Consider the following 8,769-nt stretch of genomic DNA (forward strand, 5'->3'; position numbering starts at 1 on the left):
TCTCTCTCTCTCTCTTTCTCTCACTCACTCACTCACACACACACACACACACACACACACACACACACACACATATCTACTTATTCACACACACTCTTGTTTACTTATAAATACTAACATTAGTGTTTTTTAAACCCTAACCTAGTGCTTATACTTACCTTTTTATACCATCTCTCTCCTAGCTTATTAACCATTGTTTAATGGTTCAAAGAGATGAAGTTTTTACTATAATGAGAGATAGAAGCACAACACTCAAAGTGGATTGATATAATGAGTGAAGTACAAGTGAAGTGACATGATAAGGTCACTCACACACACTCATAAGAGTGCATACATCTGATGAGGGAAAAACCCTCTTAAATAGGAAAAAATTACCTAGTCCCATTATTAGCCTACATCCACACATCACTACCTACAAATACTCCCTATAGAGTGATGATGTGAGCATGTACAGGGATCCTATGGTGGTTGATCAATCCCGAAATGATAATTAGTCCAAAGCTTCACAAAAAGCTTCAAACTTCTCTCACATGAGAGAGCCTTTGTGAACATGAACATATTTGCCACATTGTCGTGTGTAGAGACATAAGCCAGGTTAATCTCTTGCAATATTCTCTCCCTGACATAATAATAATGCACCTCAATGTGCTTTGTGTGAGCATGAAACACTAGGTTCTTTGTAAACGGCTAATGTACTCTAGCTGTCAGTGAAGATAGAGGTGGGGGACTGCTATTCAACAACAACCCCAAGACCTCCCAAAAGGTGTCTTAGCCATACACACTCCATGATTGCTGTAAAATCTACCATGTACTTACCTACTACTACATAGCTCAAAGTGTCCATTGTTAGAGCTTCTTCTTGCTGAGCTATGATATACATGAATCACCAAGGTGAAAGCAAAATCCACTAGTGGACCCTCGCATGTCATAACACCCAACCCAATCAGAATCACTGAAAGCATATAGCTAAATATCACCCCCTTAGCATAGAATAAGCCAAGGGAACGAGTGCCTTGTAAGTATCTGAATACTCGCTTGGTAGCCTACCAATGCTTAACCTACTCAAATAGGAGACCCTAAACTAAATGTTTGGCCTCGTATTACATAGATAAATGAGACATCACCATTCAAGAAGGTGATCTTGATATCCAAGTGATTTACATTCCAACCATGATGTGCTGCCAATGCAATAATACCTAATCATAATCATACGAGATGTGGGTGCAAAGGTCTTGTCATAATCTATACCTAATCATAATCATAATCATACGAGATGTGGGTGCAAAGGTCTTGTCATAATCTATACCCTTCTCTTGAGAATAACCCTTTCCAACAAGCCTTGCCTTGTTGTAAATCAATGCTACCATTAGCGTTATGCTTAAGATTATAAACACTTCGTACTAATGGTCTTTTTTACCATAAGGCAAATCTACTAAATACCAAGTGTCATTTTTAAGGATTGAGTCTTGTATGGCTTGCATCCAATGATCATTTTCTGGTGCTTCCTCAAAGAAAACAGGTTTCTCTTCATTGCATATACTGGCAATGAAAGCATGATCCATAAAAGAATAAGATGCATGATGAGAATATGTATGTGTCCTGCTAGGTAAAGGAGTAGCTAATTTGCTATCTCATAATGTCTGCACCAGCAATTTTCGCTCAACAGCCTCATTAGGAAGCTCCCGTCCAATTTGGTATTCAGCAACGAGATCAATGAACCAAATCGCTTTCGAAACAAAGAGGCATTAACCTACTCACAAGGATCATCAACTGTAACTTTGTTATGCCAAGTCCTGGAAAACTGTTGAAGACCACTCAAGGCCTTCGAAAACCTGTAAACCACCCCCTCTGAATTTGGAACCACAAAGCTTGGAGAATTTGCAACATCCACCTCCTCCTATAAGTAATCAACTACCACCTGCCTGGCCTTCCAATAGGTCCCCGCGGAAAGAGCTTCCTCAACTATAGGAATTTCTTTGTCCCGAATGCTACGAGACATCAGAGCATAGGTTACTTGTAAAGTTTCCTCTGTGAGACTGATGAACACAAGAACTACCAACATCTGTACTGGAAAGTTCCTGTCAATTGCTGCCATCCTCTGGCAAGTTAACCACCATCTGGTCCGGGAAAGCCTGCACCTACAGCGTATCCACACTTAAGTGGCCATGATGAGACTGTCACTCTTCACTCACAAACTGAGGACCTGAGAGAGAGAGTGTTGAAAGTTTGTAAACTCCATTCTCCACTCCGCCTTCCCAAACTACATGGCCTGTTGCTTTGTCCCAGAGAGCAACAAAATGCTCATTAAACTCCACCCGTATGCTAGTCTTGCAAACATGATGCACTGACAATAGATGAAGACCAAGTGATGGAACATACAACACTTGGGAAGAGGAATGCTTCCCCTCTTTGCCCATCGGGAACTATCTCCAACCTACCCTCACTATAAACTAGGATAGTGGATGTATCCCCAATAAGGATGTGACCAGAATACCTGCAGAGATCCTGTAAAGCCGTACGAGAAGGAGTCATGTGCCTGGAAGCACCATTGTCTAGAATCCACTCCCGAGTATCCATAGCGGAGAGTCCTCCAACCTCCTCCCTACACGAAGAAGATGAAACACCGGTGTTCATAACCTCCAGGTGCACAAAAGCTGGAGTCTTCACGATTGTTGCTGAGGATCCTGCACCCTTCTCGGTGCTCCGCTTAGGACACTACCTCCAATAGTGGTCCTTCTCGCCACCACGATCATTACAAGTCCTCTCTACCTTTAGTTTCTCTCAATCTGAGTCGAGCTTCTTCTTAGAAGACTTCTCTGATGAAGCCTTCCCTTTGCCCTTGTTATTACGGCCTTTAGACCCTTGGCTAGTTAAGGCCTCATAACCTCCGCCCTGTGGAGGGTTTGTAAATCTTTCCTCCTGGTCCAAGACCATGGGCACAAGCTCTTCCCATATGATGGTGTTGAGCCTGCCCCACTGGTAATCAATGAAGAGTAAAATGCTGAGTACTGAGAGGGCAAATGTGACAGCAACGTTATGGCCATATCCTCCGATGATATCTTTTTCCCAGCCTGGAGAACTTCATGCTGAAGAGCCTGCAGCTTGTTGATATGCTCTCGCATCGTCTGGACGACTTTGCAGGATTCATCACCCGCATCTAAACTTCCAAGGAGATCCTCTTCATGGGCGATACCTTGTTGTAGAGAGAAGCCAAATGCTGCCAAATACCTCTGGCCATAGTGTCATATGATTTATGTGGTTGATCACCTGTAGTGTGCAATTGAGGAAAATGAAAGAACGGACTCTGGCATTGACACGATCCCATAATTGTGCATGTGCCCATGTTCCTTCCGAATAGAGGGTAACTCCCCTTCTTCCTCTAACTAGCCGTGGAACCCCAATAACAATGAAATCAGCAAGGTCGTAAGACTCCAAAATAGATTCCATCAATGCCTTGCATATGACATAGTTGTTCCTGTACAACTTACGGTCCACTGGGAACGTGGGGAGTGTCGGGATCTTCACGTGCTTCTCAGCCATCTCAAGTAAATCTGCCATTGCGGGGGTGTAACTGAAAAGGGAGGCTGGGTGGGAAAAATGAAGAACTAAACCTGCAAGTGGCTGTCCAGCAAATCAACCCGCCTTCCGCTTGCTTCTCCTCTTCCCATACGACCCAAAACAGTCCTCCAATCAGTAACACAAACAGCCCCCCTCTTGCTCACACAGTTCCCAAGATCTTCCAAGAGAGCCAAGAGCTCTAATACCATGTCAGAATATGCAATGGAGATGAAGATAAGATCTAAAACCACTAGAGCAAGTGCACAATAGAAAAATGCAGAGAAGAGAGAGAGAAGCGTATAACTCTGCTATATATACAAGAAATCTCGAATACAAAGATACAATGTGTGGGGGGGCAAGGGGCCATTTTATATGGCCCCCAATAGCCAGTCAGCCTGCTGAAAAGCAGCCGACAGCCATCAGAAAGCCCACGACCTACTCCTTCCTCTAGTCGGCCAGCACATAGGGAAAGTTGGGGCAGCCAGTGACCACTCGCCAGCATCTGGTACAGTCGACAGGTCCAATACAGTTTCCCACACTTGGAAAAATAGGGAAAAATATGGAGAGTGGGGAAAAATGAGAACACCTAAATCAGGCGGGCACACCCACAACAAAGGCCCTGGAATAAAAATACAGACAAGAGATGACTGCTAACAGACTCAAGTGAGGAAAATAAATCATGTTGAGAAATAATGTGCTTGCACCACTATCAAAGTACCAGACATGTTGAGTCAGCACTAACATGCATACATCATGGGCAAAAGGATCATAACTGCAGTGCACAATGAATGCCGAATCATCATTTGCATCGTTCATTGACTCCTTCTTTTTCAGCACTTGATAGTGTTGATGCATCAGCATAGCTATGCCCGACTCTTTCTTCTTCTCCTCCTTCTCTAGCCTATTTTTACATTCATTGATGTAATGGCCTGGCTTTTGACAATAATTGCATTTTCCTTTCTTCTTAGGCATGTCACCCCCCTTCCCGGCATCCTTGCCAGAAGATTGGTTTAATTCTGCCTTTACCTTATAGCCACCTTGAGAAAAGGCTTTGCCTTTACCTTTTTGATTTGGTAGTAAATGCCTGATCTCCCACATGCGTACTGGTTCGTTTTGCTAAGATTTCTCTTCTTGCAAGAGCATTGCAACCAAATCATCAAAAGTAAGGGCATTGCGGATACCCTTCATTATGAGCTGAAGTGCAGATGTAAAACCCCGGTATAAATTGTATGAATCCAGTAGAGCTGTAAAGAACAATAGACACTAAAGAAATGTCTAGATAGGCCTTATCAATACATGCGAGCTGCTCCTTGAGATATTTAATCCTTGTGTGAGGAACTCATCCATTAAATCTCCCTCAGTCATATTCTTGGACTCTAACTACTTGTCTAAGTAGGCCACTCATGCCTCATTACACATGTGGTAAAGTGTATCGCAAGCGTGCTTTGCATTTTTACATGAAGAATAATGCTCCTTTTCACTAAAAGTGCCACTAATACATGTGCCTATGCATCCACAATTACGCCAGAACTCGTATCACCCTCCAAAGAACTATGTGATTGTGCGAACGAGATAGGGCATGCCTTAATGCCAATAACAACATTCCAAATCCATTTGGTGACCAATACATGGCGCATCATATAGGACCATAATGGGTAGTTGGTTCTGTCTCAAGCTTATCCTCAGTGGATACCAGATATATCACTTGCCGTTCAACTTGTAAATAACAAATTTCTAACATAGAATACAAATATCCCAACTACCTGCAGATACTGTCAATGCCCATGGAATGCAACCTGCTTAGTAGATCACATGAGGAGGTTTATGTATCTCAGTCTCATGGTTTTGTAGCTTATGTGGCCTTAAGTAGGCTCCTAAAGCATGGTATGAAAAGGTAAATGCATACTTATTAGTTGTTTGCAAATGGTTTTTGCAACAGCCCAATTGAGAGTGCCCTCTATGTGAAGAGAAGTAAAGATGATTTTTTGGTCATTGTTTTATACGTCGATGACATGCTGCTCACAGGTCCTAATGAGGAGATGATTTTAGCCTTAGGTTGAATTACATGTGTCATTTGAGATGACAAAGTTGGGCATATTACATTATTATTTGGGCATATAGTTTATGTAGCATGATGATGGTATTGTGATGTTGTAGCAGTCAATGTACATATAGACGCTCCTTCCACGATTTTCTCTTGAAGACTGTAAGCATGTTTCTATACCAGTATAAATAGGTGCTAGGCTTAGTCTCCCGGATGCAGGTGAACCATTTGATGCATCACTTTATCAAATGATACAAGAAGCTTGTAAACTGTATGAGTGTGGAAATGATACTTAGCAGGAATGTAGAAATCGATGATAATGTTAATGATGGTATTGAAGATGAGCTTGAAGATGCGATCTTGAAGATGGTGATGGCCGTATCTTGACACTAAATGCTATTGCTGTTATGAAACCCAAAATCAAACAAAACTAATTCAAATTGAGAGTCTCTCGGGATGCCTACGAAAATCTTATAGCATGTGAATGATCCTCAAAACGTACTCCAAATGCTTCGAAACACGTAAAAACCTTGGTAACATAGTTAACAAACACTATATAGTATACCTTCTCTACCCAAGAGGATAGCTTAATCTAAGATAATAAAAAGAGCAACTCGAGGAGAAGATGAAAAGATGAAAAGGAGCCAAGAGAATTTGCTCTTATACCAATTGTTGGAGTGGAGATCAAAGTAGCAACACACACATAAATGCAACAACAAGCAAGGAGAGAGAGATAGAAGCACAGCACATTAATGAGAATGAGTGAAGTATAAGTGTAGTAAGATGTTATGGTCACTTACATAGAGTGCATGAAGAAAACCTCCTAAAGAGGGAAAAAGTACTTGGCCCCCATTATTAGCCTATGTCCACACAACACTACCATATAAATGGCTACAGGCACTATGTCAAGACTTTCCCTTTGAAGTTTAATTTTCATTCCACTCTTTGAGTTAGAATGCCCCTAATAATTGAAGACTTTCATTTTCCATATCTTATGCAATCTTTTTAAGGTTCATTAGCTTAGCGACTAGAGTCAATGATATGATTTCATTTTCCATATCTTATGCAATCTTTTTAAGGTTCATTAGCTTAGCGACTAGAGTCAATGATATGATTTTATAAACAACCCTCCTCATTTTGTAGTTTACATAGTTTTACCTTATCCTGGATTATTTTAAACTCTATATGCTAAGCTTTAGTGGCATTAATCATTGACACTCACCTTCATACATTTCTTTGTTTAGTGTCAGATGGTGGTAGGTATAGAAACTCTACTTTGGTGCATGATCGTTGGAGTTGCCTTCCGTGCACTTCTATCTTGTCTCAAATATTTTTTGCTAGATATAATATACACTTTTTAATCATGAACAATGTATCTCTAATTTGACTCAATAATCCTCTTCCTTATCTTTCTCTCATTATGTTTTCATAACTACTAGTGGGATGCTCTTCACCCTTGAAACTAGGCAAGCCTCTGATTTTGACATGCGTTGGTCTGTTTAGCTTCCTAAGAGAGAGACAGAGAGAGATGCAATAGAGCTCAAGTGAGAGTGAGATTGCACATGAACACAATGATTGTATTAGGTGATACGTCCATGCACAAAACCTATGTATGTGCATGTGTACGTGCATATATTTGAACATGTGTGTATGCATGGATGCATACATATCTATACACGTATGTACATGTGTGTACATACTTATGTAGATGTGTATACATATGTATATATGTATGCATATGCGTACATATGTATATGTGTACATGCATGTATACATATATACATATGTTAACACACATGTATATACATATGTATGTAAGAAAGTACATACATATATATGTATGTATGACAAACTACTACGTAGAAAAGCTAAAGAGGAATTTAATAATTCCCATCAATTGACTGGGAATTTAATAATTCCCAGTCAATTGATGGAGGAAAACAATTTTGTTCGATTCATGCTCATAGCTTGAAACTCTATCATATATACACTCTTATGTATAGGCTCTTTTAGGTTATAGCTAAAGTTGTCAATGTTAAAGCAACCCCATATTCAAGCTCATTATAAGGAGCACATTACTTATTTACAAGATGCAAGTTCCCATCCTTCATGATTACTTAGATTAGCATTTTTAATAAATCTTGCTCCTAAGACACTTATGTCAAGAACACATCTATAGTTCAAAATATGAACACCAGTTACCAAAGTTAACCAGATGTCGATGTCCTCAAGAATAATACAAAGCTCAAAATTCAAAACATTACAAAGCCAAAACATTATATCAAGCTCCAAATTCTACTCTAACAATTACATTCTTTGAATTAATTTCTTGAACATTATAAAAATATTATAAATTAACATGATGGTTTATATTGTCACACATTTAAAAGAGGCTATTCTAAACCTTCTAGATAAGAATCTATTCTAAACCTTCTAGATACTACATCCTCATCACATTCTAGAGATAATACTTGATCCTAAATCTTCCTCTAGATACTACGCTATCACATTCAAAAAATTATATTTAAGACGAAAATTTGCAAATTAATGCACAATGGAGAGAACTTCGTGGAAGATGTGTAAATTACCGCACCCAAGGACTAGGCTACTAGTTCACAATCAAGAGCTAGGGAGGATTAAAGATACATATCAAGTCTATGATTAATATTAATTACAATGAGCAAGTCTATGATTAATATTAATTACAATGAGCAAGATAATCTATGAAACCTATAATCATGATCTCATTGCAAATCGCACACCAAAGTAAGGTAGGAGTATAACTTTAATTAGCTCTAAGAGCATTAATGACTTACACTTTTTGCACTTGAATAAGTTGGCCATGTGGCACAGGTTGGGGTGCCAAAGAGCTTGGCTAGCAACAACCGTTACCAATATCAAGTAGCTAAAGATGGTCAATAAGGCACGTTGTTTTTGCTACATCGTGTCTCCTAAGTGGTCTACTTGTTAAAGGAGCACATTAGCTATTATGTGAATGGGCTAAAAGAATCCAAGGATTAGGTGAGCTTCTCGAAAACCAAGAGTTGCCACACTGCCAAAGGTGTGTCATGATACCACACCACGAATAACATGATGGATGTGGGCAGATTCAAACTCACCAGCTACTTTGGGAGATGAGGCCAAGAGCCATCTATTGTTGCTAGCAC

This window comes from Cibotium barometz, chromosome 54 (genome assembly GCF_041138505.1).
Source record: "Cibotium barometz isolate CiBa-2024 chromosome 54, ASM4113850v1, whole genome shotgun sequence".
In the NCBI taxonomy this organism is placed as follows: domain Eukaryota; kingdom Viridiplantae; phylum Streptophyta; class Polypodiopsida; order Cyatheales; family Cibotiaceae; genus Cibotium; species Cibotium barometz.